Consider the following 24,166-nt stretch of genomic DNA (forward strand, 5'->3'; position numbering starts at 1 on the left):
CTCCTCTCCATCCCCGACTCTCCCCCGTGACCCGGCACGGATCATCCAACAACCCTCACTCTTCCCTGTCCATCCCCGGCTCGCCCCTTGTGACCCGGCACCGACCATCCCACACCCCCGACTCTCCCCTCTCCGTCCCGGACTCTCCCCCAGTGACCCGGCACGGACCATCCCACACCCCCGACTCTCCCCTCTCCGTCCCCGACTCCCCCAGAATGACCCGGCGCGGACCATCCGACCCCCCGACTCTCCCCTCTCCGTCCCCGACTCGCCCCCCGTGACCCAGCGCGGACCATCCGACAACCCTGAACACCCCTCCCCGGCAGACTCTCCCCCTCCCTCCTTTCGTCTTCCGCCAGTCACCCACTCCAGACCACCCAAAGTACAGGCCAAGAGATGTCAAGAAAAACAGCGAATCCCTTCGCAGTCTGACAGCCAGGGCGTAGACCGTCTCTATCTGTTACCGATCTGTTCATTCCAAGCGCTTAGTACAGTGCTCTGCACATAGTAAGCGCTCGATAGATACCATTGAATGAATGAATGAATGAATGAGGTCCAGCGACAAACCTAACTAAATATCTACAAAGTGGGGATAATAATAACAATTGTGGTAATTATAATACTGGTATTTGTTAAGCACTTACTATGTACGGAGCACCGTCCTAAGCGCTGGGATAGATACGAGGGGATCAGGTCGTCCCACGTGGGGTTCACAGTCTTCATCCCCATTTTAATAATAATAATAATGTTGGTATCCGTTAAGCGCTTACTACGTGCAGAGCACGGTTCTAAGCGCTGGGGGAGATACAGGGTCGTCGGGTCGCCCCGCGTGAGGCTCACGGTCTTAATCCCCGTTTGACAGACGAGGTCACTGAGGCCCAGAGAAGTGAAGTGACTCGCCCACAGTCGCACAGCTGACACGTGGCAGAGCCGGGAGCGAGGTCACTGAGGTGACCTTTAAAGATGAGGTCACTGAGGCCCAGAGAAGTGAAGCGACTTTGCCCAAAGTCACCCAGCTGACAAGTGGCGGATCCGGGATTCGAACCCACGACCCCCGACCCCCAAGCCCGGGGCTCCTTCCGCTGAGCCACGCTGCTTCTCTAAGCGGGTTGGTTAAGCGCTTACTCTTTGCCAGGCGCTCCTCTAATCGGGTCGGACACGGTCCCCGTCCCACCTGGGGCTCCCGGTCTTCATCCACATTTTCCAGATGAAGCCACTGAGGCCCAGAGGAGTGAAGTGACTTGCCCGGACTTGGCGCCGGGCGGCGGAGCGACGCGGGGACCGGAGCGGGGAGAGACGGGAGGCAGGGAGGTCGGCGAGGAGGCCGACGCGGGGATCGAGGCGGGACTCGATAAGCGACGGTGTCGGCCTGGCGGCGGGTTGGGTGGGGAGGGAGGGGAGGGTTGTAGCCTCGACGCGGCGAGGGTCGAACCGACGGGCTTCGGTGGCACGGAAGAGGCGGGATGAAGGAGGGCGACGAGTCGAGGAGGACGGGAAAGTGATGGGCCCGGCGGACAGGGAGAACGGTGGTGTTGTCTACAGTGAGGGGAAAGTCACGGGGAGGACGGGATTCGGATAGAAAGCTGAGGAGTTCTCTTTCGGAAATAAGGACAGTGGTAACCGTTCAGCCCTTACTACGTGCCGGGCGCTATTCTAAGCGCCGGGGTAGATATAAGGGAATCAGGCCGGACGCAGTCTCCGTCCCACATAATAATAACGTTGGCATTTGTCAAGCGCTTACTACGCGCGGAGCACTGTTCTAAGCGCCGGGGGAGATCCGGGCTCATCCGGTTGTCCTGCGTGAAGGTCCCAGTCGCGATCCCCATTTCACGGATGAGGTAACTGAGGCCCAGAGAAGCGAAGCGACTTGCCCCAGGTCCCACAGCAGGCAGACACGTGGCGGGGCCGGGACGTACGACGACGACGGCGCTGGTTAAGCGTTTACCACGTGCCGGGCACTGTTCTGAGCGCCGGGGCGGATACGGGGTCATCAGGGTGTCCCCCGTAGGGCTCACGGACTTCCCCCCCATTTTCCAGATGGGGGAGCTGAGGCCCAGAGAAGTGAGGTGACTCGCCCAAAGTCACACCGCTGACAAGGGGCAGAAGCGGGATTCGAACCCACGACCTCTGACCCCCGAGCCCGGGCTCTTTCCACTGAGAGAGCCGCGCCGCCTCTCCGTGGGCTCCTGGAGGATACGGACTGGGTCTTCCAACGCCATCGTCCTCTCCCAGCCGCTTCATTCGAAAAACAGACGGACGAAGGAATACTGACGTTCCGCGACGCGACAGTGAACATGTAAATACTTGGGCATTTTTATCGGTGTTTTATTCCCCGGGGTGAAAGGTCACCCACCTCCTGAATAATAATAATCATAATATTTATTAAGTTCTTAACCGGGGCTTAGAACAGAGCGCGGGAGTGGATTCGAGCAAAACGGATTGGACCCGGTCCCCGTCCCAGACGGTGCTCCCGGTCTTCATCCCCATAGTACGGATGAGGTCACTGAGGCCCAGAGAAGCGAAGTGACTGGCCCCAGGCCACACGGCAGACAGGTGGCACAGCCGGGATTGGAATCCATGACTTTCTGAACCCCGAGGCCTATGGTCTAGCCACTCCGCCACCCTGCTTCCGGAAGCGAACTGGATCTACGCTATCTTGAACTCTTCTAAGACTTTAACGCAGTGCTCTGCACACAGTAAGCACCGTGGCACATCGTAAGTGCATAACAAATGCCATCGTTGTTATCGTTATTATTCTTGCACTGTACTAAGCACTGGGGTGGATACAGGCTAATCGGGTAGGTCGCGGTCCCCGTCCCACATGGGGCTCACAGTCTTCATCCCCATTTCACAGAACGGTGCTCGGCACATAGTAAGCGCTTAACAAATATCATCGACATTATTATAAGCGTTATCATTATCATTATCATTATTATTATCCACGAGTCTCTTCGGATGATCCATCCCGGTCCACCCAACGCCCCCCGACTCTCCCCCGGGGACCCAGCATCTGTCCGGCCTGAAGGACCCCTGACCTTCCCGATCTCTAGACTGTAAGCTCGCCGTGGGCGGGGGATGACACTGTTTCTCATTGCGTTGTGCTTTCCCAAGCGCTTAGTACAGTGTCTGGCACACAGTCAGCGCTCAATAAGTACGGCTGGATGAACGCAATGCTCCGCACACAGTAAGCGCTCAATAACTACGGCTGGATGAACGGATCTCTCCTCAGGAGGAAGCCGCTCTCTCCCCCGGAACATCTAGGACACCCTCTCCTTATAATAAGTGCTTATTATGTCCCGGACACTGTACTAAGCGCTGGGGTGGACACGAGCCAGTCAGGTCGGACACCGTCCGTGACCCCCGTGAGGCTCACCGTCTTCATCCCCGTTTTACAGCCGAGGTCACCGAGGCCCGGAGAAGTTAAATGACCTGCCCAAGGTCACACCGCAGGCAGGTTCCGCTCGTTCTCCAGCTCTGGTCTCTCCTTACGGAGATAATAATAATAACAATAATGATAATAATGTTGGTATTCGTTAAGCGCTTACTACGTGCAGAGCACCGTTCTAAGCGCTGGGGGAGATCCGGGGTCATCGGGTCGTCCCACGCGGGGCTCCCGGTTAATCCCCATTTTCCAGATGAGGTCACTGAGGCCCAGGGAAGCGAAGCGACTCGCCCACGGTCACCCGGCCGACGAGCGGCGGAGCCGGGAGTCGAACCCGTGACCTCCGACCCCCCAGCCCGGGCTCGTACCACTGAGCCACGGTGTGGACCCCGGGCTCGAACCTAGTATCCAGCACGGGCGGACCGGGTCTGTACACTTAATAAAAATAATAATGGTAATAATCATTATTATTATGGTTATCGTGGTATTTTAAGGGGCTTACTCTGTGCCAGGCACTGTACTGAACACCGGGGTAGATGCAAGCTAGTCAGGTTGGACACAGTCCCTGTCCCGCATGAGGTTCACGGTCTTAATCCCCATTTTACAGATCAGGTCGCGGAGGCACTGCTGGGAGGTGAGGCCCGACACCTTAACCGTAATAATAATATCAATAACTGCGGTATTCGTTGAGCGCTTACTACGTGCCAGGCACTGTCCCAGACGCCGGGGCGGATACGAGCAAATGGAGTCAGACGCGGTCCCTGTCCCACGTGGGGCTGACCGGCTCCCTTCCCACTTTCCAGATGAGGCCACCGAGGCCCAGAGAAGGGAAGTGACTCGTCCGAGGTCACCCGGCAGGCAACTGGAGGGGCCGGGATTAGAACCCGTGACCTCCTGACTGCCGGGCCCGCGCTCCGTCGACTCCGCAGACGGGAACCCTGCCCTCCGGGAGCTCACGGCCTGTGCCGAGCACCGTCCCGAGCACCCGGGAGAGTCTACTGGAGCTGGCGACACCGATGATTCCCGCCTTCCCGGCCTCCCTGTCCTTGCGGAGCACTGTGCTGCCGGTGGGAGCGAGTCGGACACCCTGATCACCTTAGAACAGTGCTGTGCACGTAGTAAGCGCTTCAAAAATGCCATCATTATTATTATTACGCCAGACGGGATCTCTCCCCTCCAGACTGTGAGCTCCCCGTGGGCGGGGAATGTGTGTGATGTTATAATGTCCTCTCCCGAGCGCTTAGTACGGTGCTCTGCACGCAGGAGGCGCTCAGTAAGTACGATTGAACGAATAAATGAATGAATCGCCCTCACCCGACCGCTTGGTACGGTGCTCTGCTCGCAGGAGGCGCTCAGTAAGTACGATTGAACGAATAAATGAATGAATCGACCTCTCCCGACCGCTTAGTACGGTGCTCTGCATGCAGGAGGCGCTCAATAAGTAGGAATAAACGAATAAATGAATGAATCGTCCTCGACCGAGCGCTTAGTACGGTGCTTTGCACACAGTAAACACTCAGTAAATGCGATCGAATGAATGAACGCCCGAATCGTCCTCTCCCGAGCGTTCAGTACGGTGCTCTGCATACAGTAAGCGTTCAATAAATACGATTCAACGAATGAATGAAAGAATCGTCCTCTCCCTAGCGCTTAGTACGGTGCTCTGCACACAGGAAGTGCTTAACAGATACGATTGAATGAATGAATGAATAGTCCTCTCCTAGGTGCTCAGCACAGTGCTCTGCACCCAGTAAGCACTCGATAAATACGATTGAATGACCGAATCGTCCTCTCCCAAGCGCTTAGTACAGTGCTTGCACACAGTAAGCGCTCAATAACTCCGAATGAATGAATGACAGAATGAATTATCCTCTCCCAAGCGTTCAGTACGGTGCTCGGCACATAGTAAGCGCTCAATAAATACTAGTGAATGAATGCTCCGCACACCGTGAGCGCTCAAGAAATCCATTCGATTGTATCAACTGAGCGCTTACGGTGGGCAGGGCACCGTACTAAGCGCTTCCGGTGGAATGAAAGGAAAAGTGAATAAACTGTCCTCTCCCAAGCGCTTAGTACAGTGCTCCGCACCCACGAAGCGCTCCCTAACTACGGCGACTACCCTGGAGGAATTTATAGTTAGAGTTCATTCATTTCATTCGGTGGTATTTATTGAGCGCCTACTCCGTGCAGAGCTTTCCTACCTTCCTTCAAGAGTATTTATCGGGCGCTTCCTGGGTGCAGAGCACTGTACTAAGCGCTCGCCGACCTGTCCCCGCTGGGAAAGAATGACGATGGTGTCTGTGAAGCCCTTACCATGTGCCAAGCGCTGTTCTGAACGCCGGGGACAACCTGATCATCTTCCATCCATCCCCCCCGCCCCCCCCCCCCCAGCGCTCAGAACAGCGCTCGGCACATAGTAAACGCTCCACAGATACCACCGTCGTCATCATTATTATTATGAAAAGGTCAAAGGGGGGTCCCCCGTGGGGGTCCCAGTCTTCATCCCCATTTTCCAGGTGAGGGAACGGAGGCCCAGAGAAGGGAAGCGACCTGCCCGGGGTCACACAGCGGACGAGGGGGCGGAGGCGGGATTAGAACCCAGGCCCTTCTGGCTCCCGGGTCGGGGCTCGACGCCCCCTGCCCCGCCCCCCAGGGCCGTCCCGCTCCTGCCCGGGGACCCCCAGGACCCCCCCCCCCCGGAGCCCCAAGATCCCCGGGACCCCCCCCCCTCAGAGCCCCCCGGGACCCTCCAGGACCCCCGGGATCCCCCCAGGACTCCCCGGATCTCCGGGATCCCCAGGACCCCCTCAAGATCCCAGGCCCCCCCCACCCCGGGACCTCCCAGAAATCCCCCCTCCCGGGATCCCCGGGACCCCCTCGGGACCCCCAGGACCCCCCGGTCCTCCTCGGGGCTCCACCAGAACTCCCCCGGGACCCCCCGGGGACCCTCTCAGAACGCCCCGGGACCCCCAGGACTCCCCAGGACCCCCTGAGGACCGCTCCGGGACCCCCAGGATCCCCCTAGGACTCCCCGGGACCCCCTCGGCACCCCCCCCAGGACCCCCAAGACCCCCAGGACCTCCCCGGGACCCTCTCGGGACTCCTCCGGGACCCCCCCCCCCCCGGGGACCCCCCGGTCCTCCTCGGGGCTCCACCAGAACTCCCCCGGGACCCCCCGGGGACCCTCTCAGAACCCCCCGGGACCCCCAGGACTCCCCAGGACCCCCCAGGACCCTCTCGGGACTCCCCGAGGACTGCTCCGGGACCCCCAGGACTCCCCTAGGACTCCCCGGGACCCCCTCGGCATCCCCTCAGGACCCCCGGGACCATCCCGGGACCCCCAAGACCCCCAGGACCTCCCCGGGACCCTCTCGGGACTCCCCCGGGACCCCTCGGGACCCCCCAGGACCTCCCGGACTCCCCAGGACCCCCTGAGGACCGCTCCGGGACCCCCAGGGCCCCCCTAGGACTCCCCGGGACCCCCTCGGCACCCCCCCCCCCCCCAGGACCCCCGGGACCATCCCGGGCCCCTCTCGGGACTCCCCCAGGCCCCTCCCGGGACCCCCCTCCCGGCCCGCCCTCTCTCTCACCTGGAGGGTCCGGCGTGTGTCGGAGGGGCGGCAGGTCCCGGGGGGCGACTGGGGGGGTCCCGGGGGGTCCGGGGGGGGGGGGCGAGGCAGGGCGCTGACCGGCGCGGGGCAGCGGCCCCATCGATTCCCTAAACACACGGAAACGGGGCGGGGGGAGGTTAAACAGTAACCAGCGCCCGGGGAAAACGAAAGCCGGCCCCCCCCCCGGACCCCCCCGGCCCCCTCCCGGGGACCCGGAGGTCCCGGATTCGAATTCCGCCCTCCCGGGGACCCCGGGCCTCGACGCCCCCCATCCGACAGAAGCGGCGGGGCTCGGGGTGGGGAGGAAGAGCCCGGGCCGGGGTCGCGGGTCGTGGGTTCTGATCCCGCCACCTGTCTGCCGGGTGACTCGGGGCCAGTCCCTTCACTTGTCTGGGCCTCGGTCCCCTCCTCGGGACCGAGACTGGGAGCCCCACGTGGGGCGACCTGAGGATCCCGGATAATAATAATAATAATAATAATAATAATGATAATAACGTTGGTATTGGTTCAGCGCTTACTACGTGCCGTGCACCGTGCTAAGCGCCGGGGGAGACACGGGGGGATCGGGCCGTCCCACGTGGGGCTCCCGGTCTGCATCCCCATTTGACAGATGAGGGAACTGAGGCCCAGAGAAGCGAAGCGACTCGCCCACGGTCCCACAGCCGACGAGGGGCAGGGCTGGGATTCGAACTCACGAGCCCCGACTCCAAAGCCCGGGCTCTTTCCGCTGAGCCACGCCGCTTCTCAAAAGGTCTTAAAAAGGACCATCGTTATTGTTTTTATTCCCCCAGCGCTCAGAACGGGGCTTGGGCACAAAGTAAGCGCTTAAAAAGGACCATCGTTATTATTATTATTGCCCCGGCGCTCAGAACGGGGCTTGGCACGTAGTAAGCGCTTAAAAAGGACCATCGTTATTATTATTCTTCCCCCCGGCGCTCAGAACGGGGCTTGGCCCATAGTAAGCACTTAAACACCATTATTATTATTATCATTATTATTATTACACCAGCGCTTAGAAAGGGGCTTGGCACATAGTAAGCACTTAACAAGTATCATTATTATTATTATTATTATTATTGCCCCAGCGCTCAGTTCAGTGCTTGGCACATAGTAAGCACTTAACAAATACCGTCATTATTATTATTATTATTATTACCCCAGCGCTTAGAACAGGGCTTGGCACATAGCACTTAAGCACTATTATTATTATTATTGCACCAGCGCTCAGAACGGGGCTTGGCACGTAGTAAGCGCTTAACAAGTACCATCATTATTATTATTATTGCCCAGCGCTTAGTTCAGTGCTTGGCACATAGTAAGCACTTAACAAATACCATTATTATTATTATTATTATTACTATTATTATTACCCCAGCGCTTAGAACAGGGCTTGGCACATAGTAAGAACTTAAGTACCATTATTATTATTGCACCGGCGCTTAGAACAGGGCTTGGCACATAGTAAGCACTTAACGAGTACCATCGTTATTATTATTATTATTATTATTATTGCCCCAGCGCTCTGTTCAATGTTTGGCACATAGTGAGCACTTAACAAATACCATCATCATTATTATGATGATTACTATTACCCCAGCACTTATAACAGTGCTTGGCACACAGTAAGCGCTTAGCAAATACCATCGTTAGTAGTATTATTATCCCCAGGTCCCCCGCCTCCAGCCCCCGGCACGGGCGCCAGAGGACGTGGGTTCTAATCCCGACTCCTCCGCCGCTCGCCTGCTGGGTGTGACCTTGGGCGAGTCGTTTCACTTCCTCTGGGCCTCAGTGACCCCACCTGTAAAACGGGGATGAAGACAGCGAGCCCCACGGGGGGGGGGGGGGGGGCAGACCGATGGCCTTGTATCTACCCTTAGAGCAGTGCTCAGCGCTTAGAACAGGGCTTGGCACAGAGTAGGCACTTATATACCCTAGTAAATAAAATGAAAATAAAGAAATCGCCTGAGGGTCAAGCGGAGGAGGTGCAGGACCCCGGCCAGCTTTTCTCCTCCCAAGCAGGCGAGCGCTTAGTACAGTGCTTGGGGCGCGGCGAGCGCTCGATAAATACTACCGAATGGACGGATGAATGACCGGCGAGGGCATCCCGGCCCGATTTCAGGCGAGCAGAAACCCACCCGCTCGTCGCGGGGACTCAGCAGATGCCGGTATTATTATTAAAATCATAAGTAGATCCAGAATAATCATTATGATTTTAATAATAATACTGGTATTTGTTAAGCGCTCACTATGTGCCGAGCACTGTTCCAAGCGCCGGGGGAGACGCAAGGTCCCACGTGGGACTCCCAGTCTCCATCCCCGTTTTCCAGATGAGGGAACTGAGGCCCAGAAAGTGACTCGCCCCAATGTCACACAGCTGACAGGCGGCGGGGCCAGGATTCGAACCCACGACCTCCGGCTCCCGAGCCCGGGCTCTTGCCGTTGAGCCACGCTGCTTCTCTAATACGTGTTAAGCGATCGCTATGTGCCGGACACCGTACTAAGCGTTGGGGTGGGACGAGCAGACCGGGTTGGACGTGCTGATGGTAACTGTGGCATTTGCTGAGCGCTTACTGTGTGCCAGGCACTGTCCTAAGCGCCGGGGTGGACACGAGCAGATCGGGTTGGTCATAATGATAATAATCATGGCATCGGTTAAGTGCTCACTGTGTGCCAGGCACTGTCCTAAGCGCTGGGGTGAGTGCAAGCAAACCGGGTTGGACACGATGATTGCGGCACCGGTTAGGCGCTCACTACGTGCCCGGCACCGACCTAAGCGCTGGGACGGATACGTTCGTAGTAGGTCGGACGCAGTCCCTGCCCCCCGTGGGGCTCACAGTCAATCAACTGTCCGTTCCAAGCGCTTAGTACAGTGCTCTGCACGTAGTAAGCGCTCAATCGATGCTACCGAATGAATGAGTCCTCATTTTACAGGTGAGGAAACGGAGTCACAGAGAAGGGAAGTGACCTGCCCAAAGGCCACCCAGCACACGTGTGGCGGGATTAGAACCCAGCTCCTTCTGACCCCCAGGCCCAGGCTCTGTCCGCTACGCCACGCTGCTTCTCCGTGGCGTCAGCGAAACCGTGGGGGGGGGGGGGAGCTTCTGACGTCACCCAACGCCCCCCGAACCCCGCTGCGCCCCCTCTTCTTCCCCCAGGACCGGGCCCGGCCCCCAAACCCCGACCCCCGGTTCACTGGGTCCAGCCGTGGGCCAACCCGATGACCCCGTCTCTCCCCCAGCGCTTAGAACAGCGCTCTGCGCGTAGTAAGCGCTTCGCAAATACCAACATTATTACTATTATTAGCTTGTATCCACCCCGGCGCTTAGTACAGTGAAGCAGATTGAGAAGCAGCGTGGTTTAGTGGCAAGGACCCGGGCCTGGGAGTCAGAGGTCGTGGGTTCTAATCCCAAGCGCTTAGTAATGATGACGTCGGTATTTGCTATGTGCCGAGCCCCGTTCTAAGCGCCCGGGGAGATCCAGGGTCATCGGGTCGTCCCTCGCGAGGCTCGCGGTCTTCGTCCCCATTTGACAGATGAGGGAACTGAGGCCCAGAGAAGTGAAGTGACTCGCCCACCGTCACACAGCGTACAGCGCTCTGCACATAGTAAGCGCTCAATAAATACTATTGAATGAACGACTACAGTGCCTAGCAGCCAGTAAGCGCTTACCGAGTAGCACGATGGGCAGGGAAAGCAACCACGGGGCCGGAGGGCGGGGAGGGAAACGCGCCCCAACCGCGCCCCACTGGGCGGCCGCACACGGCCTGGTACACACCCCCACCTTGCACACACAACCCATGCGTACACTCACGCGCACCCTCCACCGGCCGCAAAACAATAAACCTCTCTATAAAACAGAAACGTCAATAATAATGTTGGCGTGTGTTAAGCGCTCACTACGTGCAGGGCACCGTACTAAGCGCCGGGGGGGAGACGGGGTCGTCGGGTCGTCCCGCGGGAGGCTCCCGGTCCTCATCCCCATTTTCCAGCTGAGGTCGCTGAGGCCCGGAGGAGTGAAGCGACTCAGCCCAGTGGGTAGAGCTCGGGCCCGGCAGCCAGCGGGCCCCGGGTTCTAATCCCACCTCCGCCACCCGTCTGCCGGGCGGCCTCGGGCGAGTCGCTTCTCTGGGCCTCAGTTCCCTCATCTGGAAAATAATAATGTCGGTATTTGTTAAGCGCTTACCACGCGCACTGTTCTAAGCGCTGGGGGAGATGCAGGGTCATCGGGTCGTCCCCCGTGGGGCTCCCGGTCTTCATCCCCGTTTTCCAGATGAGGTCACTGAGGCCCAGAGAATAATAATAATAGTGTTGGCATTTGTTAAGCGCTTCCTATGTGCAGAGCACCGTTCTAAGCGCTGGGGGAGAGACGGGGCCGTCGGGTCGTCCCACGCGAGGCTCACAGTCGATCCCCATTTTCCAGATGAGGGAACTGAGGCCCAGAGAAGCGAAGTGACTCGCCCACAGTCACACGGCTGACAAGCGGCAGAGGCGGGATTCGAACCCATGACCTCTGACTCCCAAGCCCGGGCTCTTTCCATGCTTCTCGATGGGGGGTGGAGACCGTGGGCCCCTTGTGGGACAGGGACCGGGTCCAACCCCATCAGCTTGGATCCACCCCAGCGCTCAGTACAGTGCCCGGCACAGAGGAAGCGCTCAACACATACCACCGTTGTGATGATTATTACCAATTCCTTACACCTCCAGACCGGGAAACTCCAAGAGGAATCTCACCCCGCCAGAAAACCTGGGCAAGAGGAGACGGCGCGGTTTTCTCCGGGCGGAAAAACCCGAACCCGACGTCTCGTACGTACCCGCCAAATCGATTATCAGATTACAGCGAATTCTCCAGGATGACTTTGCTTCCACCTCGTGGCAGAAGGGAATGAGAAGGAAGAATCAATCAATTAATCGATTTACCGAGCCCACAGGACGAAGCGCGTGGGAGAGGAGAAGAGAAAACAATAATAATAATAATAATAATGATGATGATTTTCAAAGCCACGGTGGAAATCGGGCCTTACGGACGGCCGGGACCGGGGATCCAAGTGGACAGACGACGGGCTAGTTCTCCGATGGCGCCTCGGTTTCCCCGTCGGTAAAACGGGAATAAAATTCCCTCCTCTCCGTCCCCCTCAGACTGTCCGTCCCGGGCGGGTGAGGGACTGTGGTGACTGACGACCTTGTATCTGTCCCAGCGCTTAGCGCGGGAGTCGGCCCGGAATGAGCGCTGGATAAATTCCGTCGTTTGTAAGCAACGTCGGTGTTTTCGAAGGGATCCGGCCATTCGTTCATTCGATCGTATTTATTGAGCGCCTACTGGGCCGCGGTGGGGAGAGCGCAACAAAAAACAGACCCGTTCCCCGCCCCCGAATAAACGAGGGGTGTGGACGTAAGGGCCGAGACGGGGGATGAAGAGAGGGAGCGAGTCGGGGGGACGCGGAAGGGAGCGGGAGGAGAGGAGGGCGCGGTCGGGGAAGGCTTCTCGGAGGAGGTGGATTTCCAATAAGGCTTTGAAGGAAGGGGGTGGGGAGCGGTCGTCTGCGGGATCTGAGGAGGGAGGGCGTCCCGGGCCGGAGGCGGGACGTTGGCCGGGGGTCGGAGGTGAGATAGAGGAGACGGAGGCCCGGGGAGAAGGTCGGCATCGGAGGAGCGGAGCGTGCGGGCCGGGCTGTAGTAGACGATCGGCGAGGCGAGGTCGGATGGGGGCCGGGGGATGGACGGCTTTAAAGCCGACGGTGAGGAGTTTTTGTTTGATGCGGAGGTGGGTGGGCAACCGCTGGAGGTCCTTGAGGAGTGGGGAAACGTGGCCTGAGTATTTATGAAGGAAAATATCCAGGCAACAGAGTTGGAAGAGCGGGGAGAGACTGGAGGCAGGGAGGTCAGCGAGGAGGCCGAAACGGTCATCAAGGAGAGAGGAGAAAAGCGTTGGGACTAATAATGATCATCTGGATGGAGAGAAGCAGTTTGGACGGAGGGGAGAGGGGGGATTTTCGCTCCAGACAGGGTGGGACGTCCTAGTAGAGACGTCTCGAAGGCAGGAGGAGATGCGAGACTGGAGAGAGGGAGAGAGGTGAGGGCTGGAGAGGGAGGGTTGGGGGATCATCCGTGTAGAGGTGGGAGTTGAAGCCACGGGAGCGAATGAGCTCTCCAAGGGAGAGGGTGGAGATGGAGAGTAGAAGGGGACCGAGAACCGGGCCTGGATTCCGCTTCCCGGGATCAGGGGGTGGGAAGCGGAGGGAGATCCCGAGAAAGAGGCCGGGAAGGAGCGGCCAGAGAGGCAGGAGGAGAACCCGGGGAGGACGGCGTCGGCGGAGCCGAGGTGGGATCGTGTTTCCGGGAGAAAGGGGCGGTAGAAAGGGGAGGAAGGGGTGATAGAAAATGCCGAAAGGGGGTCGAGGAGGAGGAGGAGGAGGAGGAGGATGGGGTATAGAAGATGGAGATGATAATGATCGTAATGGCTGTTGAGTGCTTACTCTGCGCAAAGCACTGTTCTAAACTCTGGGGTGGATACAAGGGGATCAGGTTGTCCCACTTGGGGCTCACAGCCTTAATCCCCATTTTAAGACGGGGTAACCGAGGCACAGAGCGGGGAAGCGACTTGCCTGAAGTCACACAGCTGACGACTGCCGGGGCGGGATTTGAACCCATGAGATCCTCGGTGACCTCGGAGAGGAGCGAAGGGGGAGGAAGCCACCCCGGAGGGGATCCGGGAGAGAAGTGGAGGAGAAGAAACTCGAGCCGGGAGGGTGCACAGACGACTCGCTCGAGGGGTTTGGTGGGATGGTGATTCCCGAGCAGGAATTTCAAGCAGGAGGATGAGGAGCGGCGTGGCTCAGCAAGCAAGAGCCCGGGCTTGGGAGTCGGAGGTCGTGGGTTCGAATCCAGGCTCCGCCGCCTGCCGGCTGGGTGACTTTGGGCCAGTCGCTTCACCTCTCTGGGCCTCAGTGACCACAGCCGTAAAATGGGGATGAAGACTGTGAGCCCTAAGTGGGACGACCTGATCACCTTGTATCTACCCTAGCGCTTAGAACGGCGCTCGGCACGTAGTAAGCGCTTAACGAACGCCAACGTTATCATTACTATTATCTGGAAGACGGGGATTAAAATCGCCAGCCCCGTGTGGGACAACCTGATCGCCTTGTCTCCACCCCGGTGCTTAGAACAGTGCTTTGCACACAGTAAGCGCTTAACAAATACCACCACATATACACTGAGTTGGAGTTCAACATATATATATTATAGAGGGAGAGCTATTCAAGACGTCTCTGCTAGGATGTCCCATCGTCGCCTCAGACGTAACCCAAAACAGAATTAAAATCCCTCCCTTTTCTCTCCATCCAAACCGCTGCCATATTAATCCGATAACTGGGAACAACTGGAGGGAGACGTGGAATCGAGGCCGGGATTTTTTCAGGATGGAGGAGACAGGGGCCTGTTTGAAAACAGTGGGGAAGAAGCCAACGGAGAGGGAACTGGGGAAGGTAGCGCTCAGGGAGGGAATGATAATCGTAATCGTATTTGTTAAGCGCTTACTACGTGGCAAGCGCTGGGGGAGATGGAAGATAATCAGGTTGTCCCAAGTGTGGCTGACGGCCTTCACCCCCATTTTCTAGACGAGGTAACTGAGGCACAGAGACTCGCCCCAAGTCAGACGGCCGATAAGCGGCCGGGCCGGGATTAGAATCCACGTCCTCTGACTCCCAAGCCCTTGCTCTTTCCACGAAGCCCCGCTGCTTCTCCAAGAAGGGAAGAAGGGAGGGGGCGAGTGTCAGTGGCAAGAGCCCGGGGTTGGGATTCAGAGGTCATGGGTTCTAATCCTTGGGGAAGCAGCGGGGCTCGGTGGAAAGAGCCCGGGCTTCGGAGTCAGAGGTCACGGGTTCGACTCCCGGCTCTGCCGCTCGTCAGCTGTGTGACTGTGGGCGAGTCACTTCGCTTCTCTGGGCCTCAGTGACCTCATCCGGAAGATGGGGATTAACTGTGAGCCTCACCTGGGACGACCCGATGACCCTGTATCTCCCCCGGCGCTTCGAACGGTGCTCTGCACGTAGGAAGCGCTTAACAGATACCAACGTTATTAATCCCGGCTCCGCCACTTGTCCGCTGGGTGACCTTGAGCAAGCCACTTCACTTCTCTGGGCCTCAGTTCCCTCATCTGTAAAATGGGGATGAAGCTTGTGAGCCCCACGTGGCACAACCTGATGACCTTGTGTCTACTCCAGCGCTTAGAACAGTGCTTGGCATATAGCAAGCGCTTAACAAACACCATAACTAATATAATAATAATAATAATAATAATATCCCAGCACTTAGTACAGTACTTGGCACATAGTAAGCACTTAACAAGTATTATTGTTACTGTTCTTATTATTCTTGTTTTTTATTATGATTATTAGAGAAGCAGCGTGGCTCGGTGGAAGGAGCCCGGGCTTGGGAATCAGAAGGTCATGGGTTCGAATCCCGGCTCTGCCACTTGTCAGCTGGGTGACCGTGGGCGAGTCACTTCACTTGGCCGTGCCTCAATGGCCTCATCTGTAAAATGGGGTTTAAGACTGCGAGCCCCAAGTGGGACAACCTGATAATGATAATAATAATGTTGGCACTTGTTAAGCGTTTACTAGGTGCAGAGCACTGTTCTAAGCGCTGGGCGAGATACAGGGTCATCGGGTTGGCCCACACGAGGCTCACAGTCTTCATCCCCATTTTACAGATGAGGGAACTGAGGCCCAGAGAAGTGAAGTGACTCGCCCACAGTCACCCAGCTGACAAGTGGCAGCGTCGGAATTCGAACCAATAACCTCTGAATCCCAAGCCCGGACTCTTGCCACTAAGCCATGTTGCGCGCTACCTGATGATCTTGGGTCTACCCCAGCGCTTAGAACGGTGCCTGGCACATAGTAAGCGCTTAACAAATAGCATTAATGATAATAATAATGACAAGAATGATGACGAAGCAGCGTGGCTCAATGGAAAGAGCCCGGGCCTGGGAGCCAGAGGTCATAGGTTCGAATCCCGGCTCTGCCACTCGTCATCTGGGTGGCCGTGGGCAGGTCGCTTAACTTCTCTGTGCCTCAGTGACCTCATCTAATAATGTTGGTATTTGTTAAGCGCTTACTATGTGCGGAGCACTGTTCTAAGCGCTGGGGGAGATACGGGTAATCGGGTCGTCCCACGTGAGGCTCACGGTTAATCCCCATTTTACAGATGAGGTCACTGAGGCACGGAGAAGAGAAGTGACTTGCCCACAGTCACACAGCTGACAAGGGACAGAGCCGGGATTCGAACCCATGACCTCTGACTCCAAAGCCCGGGCTCTTTCCACTGAGCCACGCTTAACTTTGAGCCTCAAGTGGGCCAATCTGATGACCCTGTATCTCCCCCAGCGCTTAAAACAGTGCTCGGCACATAGTAAGCGCTTAACAAATACCAACATTATTATTACTGTGATGACAACAATAATAATAATAATAATAATTAATGATAATAATGATAATAAGTAATGATAATGAGCAGCGTGGCTCAGTGGATAGAGCATGGGCCTTGGAGTCAGAGGTCATAGGTTCGAATCCCCGCTCGGCCACTTGTCAGCTGTGTGACTGTGGGCGAGTCACTTCACTTCTCGGTGCCTCAGTGACCTCATCTGTAAAATGGGGATGAAGACTGTGAGCCCCACGTGGGCCAACCTGATTACCTGATTCGCCTGTGTCTCCCCCAGTGCTTAGAACAGTGCTCGGCACATGGTAAGCGCTTAACAAATACCAACATTATTATTATTGATAATGATGATAATGATGATGATGATGATGATGATGATGATGGTGATAATAACGATGATGATGATAATGATAATGATGATGATAATGATGATGATAATGATGATGGTGATCATAATGATGGTGATGATACTGATGATGATGATGATAATGATGATGATGATAATGATGATGATGATAATAATAATAATAATGTTGGTATCTGTTAAGCGCTTACTATGTGCCGAGCACCGTTCTAAGCGCTGGGGTAGACACAGGGGAATCAGGATGTCCCACGTGGGGCTCACGGTCTTCATCCCCATTTTACAGATGAGGCCACTGAGGCACAGAGAAGTTAAGTGACTTGCCCACGGTCACACAGCTGACAAGTGGCAGAGCTGGGATTCGATGATGATAATGATGATGATGATGATGATGATGGTGATGATGATGATGATGATGATGATGATGATAATAATAATCATCATCATCATCATAAAAGTCCCTTCACGCCCCTCCACCCTGAGGTCCAACTCCACCTGAAAACTTGGCGGCGTGTAGTGCGCAAAGAAGCCGCTAGATGGCGGCCTAGCCTTTCTGCTTTGGGACACGAGTCCTTCGGGCCGCTGTAGTGGCCACTCCTCATTCATTCATTCATTCAATACTATTTATTGAGCGCTTACTCTGTGCAGAGCACTGTTCTGAGCGCTTGGAATGGACAAGTCGGCAACAGATAGAGACCGTCCCTGCCCACCGACGGGCTCAGAGTCTAATCGGGGGAGAAAGATGGACCAAAACAAGACAAACTTCATCACGATAAGGAGACTCGAGGGGATGGGCGCCTCGTGAACAAAGTAAATAGGGTCAGAAATCATTCGGTCGTATTTACTGAGCGCTCACTGTGTGCAAAGCACTGTACTAAGCGCTTGGGAGAAGACACTGTAACAACAAACCCACACGTTCCTGCCCACCACGAGCTCCCAGTCCACAGGGCCTTAAGGCGGCCCGAAACGTAGCCGCCCGATGGGACCGGATGAGAATGTTAGGCGCTTACTAGGTGCCGAGCACTGTTCTAAGCGCTGGGGTAGATACAAGGTCATCGGGTTGTCCCACGTGGGGCTCCCGGTCTTCGTCCCCATTTTACCGATGAGGTGACCGAGGCGCGGAGAAGTGAAGCCACTTGCCCAAAGTCCCACAGCTGCTAAGTGGCGGAGCCGGGATTCGAACCCAGGACCTCTGACTCCCAAGCCCTGGCTCTTTCCACTGAGCCGCGCTGCTTCTTAATTGGATGCTTAATGTGTACAGACCACCTGGCAGCTGACCCTGCTGTAGCGGAGGAATAACAACAACGATAATAATAATAATAATGATATCTGGTAAAGGATAATCAGGTGGAACACAGTGTCTGCCCCCCAAAGGGTTCACAGTCCAAGGAGGAGGGAGAACAGTATGATTACTGAGTAGAGTCCGGGCCTGGGAGGCAAAAGGATCTGGGTTCTAATCCCGCCCCTGCTACATATATATCTGCTGTGTGACCTCGGACGAGTCACTTCACTTCTCCGTGCCTCAGTTATCCCGTCTGTACAATGGGGATAGAGTGTTGTCAGCTCCATACGGGACAGGGACTGCTTCCAACCTCATTATGTTGTATCTAAACAGTGCTTGGCACCTAGTAAGCGCTTAACAAGTACTATTATTCTTCTCATCGGTATCCTCTTTATTAACGGGTATGAAATTCCCATTTTCCAGCTGAGGGAACTGAGGCCCAGAGAAATGAAGTGACTTGCCCGAGGTCTCACGGTAGGTAAGTGGTGGAGGTAGGATTAGAACCCAAGTCCTCTGACTCCAAGGGCCGGGCTCTCTCCACTAGGCCCCGCTGGTCCCTGTTAGTTCCAGCGAGAAGCAGCGTGGAAAAGAGGCCGGGCTTGGGAGTCAGGGGTCATGGGTTCGACTCCCGGCTCCGCCACTTGTCAGCTGCGTGACCGCGGGCGGGTCACTTCACTTCTCTGGGCCTCGGTGACCTCATCTGGAAAATGGGGATTAACCGGGAGCCTCACGTGGGACGACCCGATGACCCCGTCTCTCCCCCAGCGCTTAGAACGGTGCTCCGCACCTAGTAAGCGCTTAACAGATACCAACGTTATTATTATTTCAAGCATCTGTCTCCCCCACTACTAGATTCTAAACTCCTTGAGGACAGGGATCGTATCCGTCGACTCACTTGTCCTCTCCCGAGCGTCCAGTACAGCGCTCGGCACACGCTAAGTGCTCGATACATGTGACGGATTGTTGGGCTGACTGGTCGAGACTGAACCCGGCTGGCCGCTTGCTCCCGTTGTCCCATGGAGACACGGGGCCGGGGGCTAGTAATAATAATAACAATGTTGGTACTTGTTAAGCGCTTACTATATGCAGAGCACCGTTCTAAGCGCTGGGGGAGATACGGGGTCATCGGGTCGCCCCACGTGAGGCTCACAGTGAATCCCCATTTTCCAGATGAGGTCACTGAGGCCCAGAGAAGTGAAGTGACTCGCCCACGGTCACACAGCCGACAAGTGGAGGAGCCAGGATTAATAATGTTAGTATCTGTTAAGCGCTTACTATGTGCAGAGCACTGTTCTAAGCGCTGGGGGAGATGCAGGGTAGTCAGATTGTCCCATGTGGGGCTTACATTTTTTAATCCCCATTTTTACAGATGAGGGAACTGAGGCACAGAGGAAGTGAAGTGACTGGCCCAAGGTCACACAGCAGACAAGCGGCGGAGGTGGGATTAGAACCCACGACCTCGGTCTCCCAAGCCCGGGGCTCTTTCCACTAAGCCACGCTGCTTCTCTATTGTTCGTCTGTTTCTGGGCCCCGCTTCCCTCCCTGGAAAAATGGAGATTTAGGCAGTGAGCCCCGCGTGGGACGGGGACCGTGACCAATCTGATTAGCTTGCATCCACCCCCAGCGCTTAGAAAAGTGCTTGGCACATAGTAAGCGCTTAATAAATATCACACGCCCACGCACAAAAATCGGACGAGCTGCCCCAGGCCCCACAAGCCCGGATTCCCTCCCAGCCTCGAGCGCGCATCACTTCCGACCACCCTGCGTGGATTTTCCCGGAGCGTCTTGGGGCGCCGTATCCCAAATCCTCTCGCCACCTCCCCGTGCCGAAGGAGGGGAGCGGAAGTGGCCGCGGCCGGGCGTCATCAACCCCATTCGACGGAGGCGGACTCTGGGGCCAGGGCGGGGAAGTGGTTAGGCGCCTACTACGTTCCAGGCGCTGTACTGAGCGCTGGGGTCGGATCCGCTTGGCAGCTGTGTGACTGTGGGCAAGTCACTTCACTTCTCTGTGCCTCAGTTCCCTCATCTGGAAAATGGGGATTAACCGGGAGCCTCCCGCGGGACGACCCGATGACCCCGTTTCTCCCCCAGCGCTTAGAACGGCGCTCTGCACGTAGTAAGCGCTTAACGAATACCAACATTATTATTATTATTATTATTATCCAGCCAAACAGGGTTGGACCCGGGCCCCGCCCCCCATGGGGCTCGCAGTCTTCATCCCCATTTTCCAGATGAGGGACCTGAGGCCCAGAGACGTGCGGTGACTCCACCAAGGTCCACAGCGGGCCGGCGGCGGAGCCGGGATTAGAACCCGGCTCCTCTGCCTTCCGGCCCCTCGCTCTGCCCCGAGTCGGGACCCCTTCCCGCCTGGGACTTCCAGGTTCCGTTCGGGGCCGGGGGGGAGGCTCCCAGTCACAACCCCCCCTTTTCCGGATGAGGGAACTGAGGCCCGGAGAAGTGAAGTGGCGGGCCCAAGGTCACACGGCACGTAAGTGAGAAGCGGCTTGACTCGGTGGAAAGAGTCCCTTGGGGGAGTCAGAAGTCATGGATTCGAGTCCCGGCTCTGCCACCTGTCAGCCGTGTGACCGGGGGCGAGTCACTTCACTTCTCTGGGCCTCGGTCACCTCATCTGTCAAATGGGGATTAACCGGGAGCCTCACGTGGGACGACCCGATGACCCCGTCTCTCCCCCAGCGCTTAGAACGGTGCTCGGCACGTAGTGAGCGCTTAACAGATACCCACATTCTAAGTGGCGAAGCCGGGGCCGGAACCCAGGTCCTCCTGACTCCCGGGCCCTACCCGCTAGGCCCCGCCGCGCCCGGCTGATTGAACGATTCCCCTTTCCCCTCCCTCACGGGCCCGGTCGTCTGGCAGCTCCCCCCGGGCCGGGCCCAGCGCTCGGCACGGGGTCCAGGCGGTCGGCAGATACCCCGATGGGCATCGCCGGGCGAAGCCAACGTCAGGCCCCGGGGTCGGGCTTCCTTCGCCCCGAATCACCTCTCCTCGGGCTTTTTGAGAAAACACGGCCGGAGCCAGGAGTTCCTCCGGGAGAGACGTCATTCGGCCATCCGGATTTAATAGGGCCCAGATTTAGCCTCCAATTAAAACCCCAGCCTCGTGTTTGTTCCTCTGGCCGGGGCAAGTAGCCCCTCTCGCCCCCGACGCCACCCGGGCCGGGAGAAAGCCCGTCTTTGAGGGACCCGGTTTTATTTTCGGTTACGGCCTCTACGGGTGGGAGGACGACGAGAAGCCGGCGTCCCCCGGCCCCGGCCGGGGCTCCGGTCCTCTTCACGGGGGGATCGTGGTCAGGGTGGAGGCCGGCTGGTTGCGGGTCTGTTTTTGTGCTGTTCGTTCAGCGCCTACTCTGGGCCAGGCGCTGTACTAAGCGCTGGATCGATGAGTAAGAATAATGACGATGGCCAGGGTGCTTGTGGAGCGTGGGTTCGAATCCCGGCTCTGCCGCTTGTCGGCTGTGTGACTGTGGGCCAGTCGCTTATGCTTTTCTGTGCCTCAGTTAATAATAATAATAATAATGTTGGTATTTGTTAAGCGCTTACTATGTGCCGAGCACTGTTCTAAGCGCCGGGGTAGACACGGGGGAATCAGGTCGTCCCACGTGGGGCTCACGGTCTTCATCCCCATTTTACAGATGAGGGAACTGAGGCCCAGAGGAAGTGAAGTGACTCGCCCACAGTCACACAGCTGACGAGTGGCAGAGCCGGGATTCCAACTCATGACCTCTGACTCCAAAGCCCGGGCTCTTTCCACTGAGCCACGCTGCTTCTCCTAATCTCAGTTCCCTCATCTGTAAAAGGGGGGTGAAGTCTGTGAGCCCCACGTGGGACAACCCGATGACCCTGGATCTACAACAGCGCTTGGCACCTAGTAAACACTTAAGAAATAGCCTAATTATCATTAATCATTATTCTATGCCGAGCACTGTTCTAAGCGCCGGGGTAGATACAAGGTCGTCAGATTGTCCCAGGTCATCCCCGTTTTCCAGGTGAGGGAACTGAGGCCCAGAGAAGTGAAGTGACTGGCCTGAGGTCACACAGCAGACCAGTGGCGGAGCCGGAATTAGAACCCATGACCTTCTGACTCCCAGGCCCGGGCTCTACTCACTACACCGTGCTGCTTCCCTGCAGGCAATCGGTAATAATGATAATAATAATAATAATGATGATGATGATGGGGTTTGTTTAGCATCTGCTCTGGGCCAGCACTGTACTAAACGCTGGGGTAGATCGATCAAGCAATCGATAATAACGATAACGGTATTTGTTTAGTGCTTACTACGTGCCAGACACTGTACAAAGCACTGGGATGGAGGCAAGCCAATCCCTGTCCCACGTGGAGCTCACAGTCTCCAGCCCCATTTTCCAGATGAGGGAACTGAGGCCCAGAGAAGTGAAGCGACTTGCCCGGGGCCACAGGGCAGACAAGTGGCAGTGTCGGGATCAGAACCCATGGCCTTCTGACTCCCAAGCCCGGGAAACTTTCCACTAGGCCACACTGCTTCGCAAGGGTTTCCGTGCCTCTCTGCGTGGGGGCCGGGCAGAGACGCAACGACCCACAGCAGCGTGAGAAGCAGTGTGGCCCAGTGGAGGGAGCCCGGGCCTGGGAGGCAGAGGACCCGGGTTCTAACCTCCCCTTGGGAGTCAGAGGTCATGGGTTCAAATCCCGGCTCTGCCACCTGTCAGCTGTGTGACTGTGGGCAAGTCACTTCACTTCCTGGCTCGGCCACTTGTCAGCTGTGTGACTGTGGGCAAGTCACTTCACTTCTCGGTGCCTCAGTGACCTCATCTGTAAAATGAGGATTAGGACCGTGAGCCCCACGTGGGACAACTTGATTTCCCCGTGTCTCCCCCAGCGCTTAGAACAGTGCTCGGCACATAGTAAGCGCTTAACAAACACCAACGTTATTATTATTATTATTATTATTATTATGCTCTGGGCCTCAGTGACCTCATCTGTCAAATGGGGCTGAAGACCGTGAGCCTCACGTGGGCCAACCTGATGACCCTGTATCTCCCCCGGGGCTTAGAACGGTGCTCGGCACATAGTCAGCGCTTAACAGATACCAACATTATTATTACTTATCTGCTGTGTGACCTCGGACCAGCCACTTCACTTCTCTGGGCCTCAGTTTCCACAACTGTACTATGGGGATACCTGTTCCCCCCGCGACTTAAACCGTGAGTCCCACGCAGCGGTGTCAGCTGGGTGACTTTGGGCAAGTCACTCAACTTCTCTGGGCCTCAGTGACCTCATCTGTAAAATGGGGATTGAGACCGTGAGCCCCATGTGGGACCAGCTCGTTACCTCGTATCTCCCCCAGCGCTTAGAACGGTGCCCGGCACATAGTAAGCGCTTGACAAATACCATCGTTATTATTCATCCTCATTTTACAGGTGAAGTAACCGAGGCCCAGAGAAGTGAAGTGACCTGCCTAAGGTCGCCCACCTGACGTATGACGGGGTCAGGATTAGAACCCACGACCTCTGACTTCCTGGCCCGGGCTCCTTCCACCAGGCCACACTGCAAGCCTTCCAGTACAGCCCTATGCCAACAGCAGGCGTCCAGTACAGCACTCCGATCACAGTGCCGAGCCCCACACCCCTCTCCCAGTCGCCGCTCAGCACGGTACTGCACACGGCATTCATTCATTCATTCAACCGCATTTTTTGAGCGCTTACTGTGTGCAGAGCACTGTACTAAGCGCCTGGGAAAGCACAATACAACAATAAACGGTGACATTCCCCGCCCACAGCGAGCTCACAGTCTAGAAGGAGGGAGACAGACGTCAATTCAAATAAATGAAATTACAGATAGGGACGTAAGCGTTTGCGGGCTGGGCCGGGGGGGGGCCGAGCAAAGGGACGTATTTTTATATATTATTTGTTACTCGAATCAAATAATGTGGGTATTTGTCAAGCGCTTACTATGTGCAGAGCGCCGTTCTAAGCGCTGGTGTAGACGCAGGGAACTCAGGTTGTCCCGCGGGAGGCTCACAATTCATCCCCAGTTTACAGACGAGGTAACTGAGGCACAGAGAAGTTAAGTGACTTGCCCACAGTCACACAGCTACCAAGTGGCAGA

Source organism: Ornithorhynchus anatinus, chromosome 7 (genome assembly GCF_004115215.2).
Source record: "Ornithorhynchus anatinus isolate Pmale09 chromosome 7, mOrnAna1.pri.v4, whole genome shotgun sequence".
Taxonomy (NCBI): Eukaryota; Metazoa; Chordata; class Mammalia; order Monotremata; family Ornithorhynchidae; genus Ornithorhynchus; species Ornithorhynchus anatinus.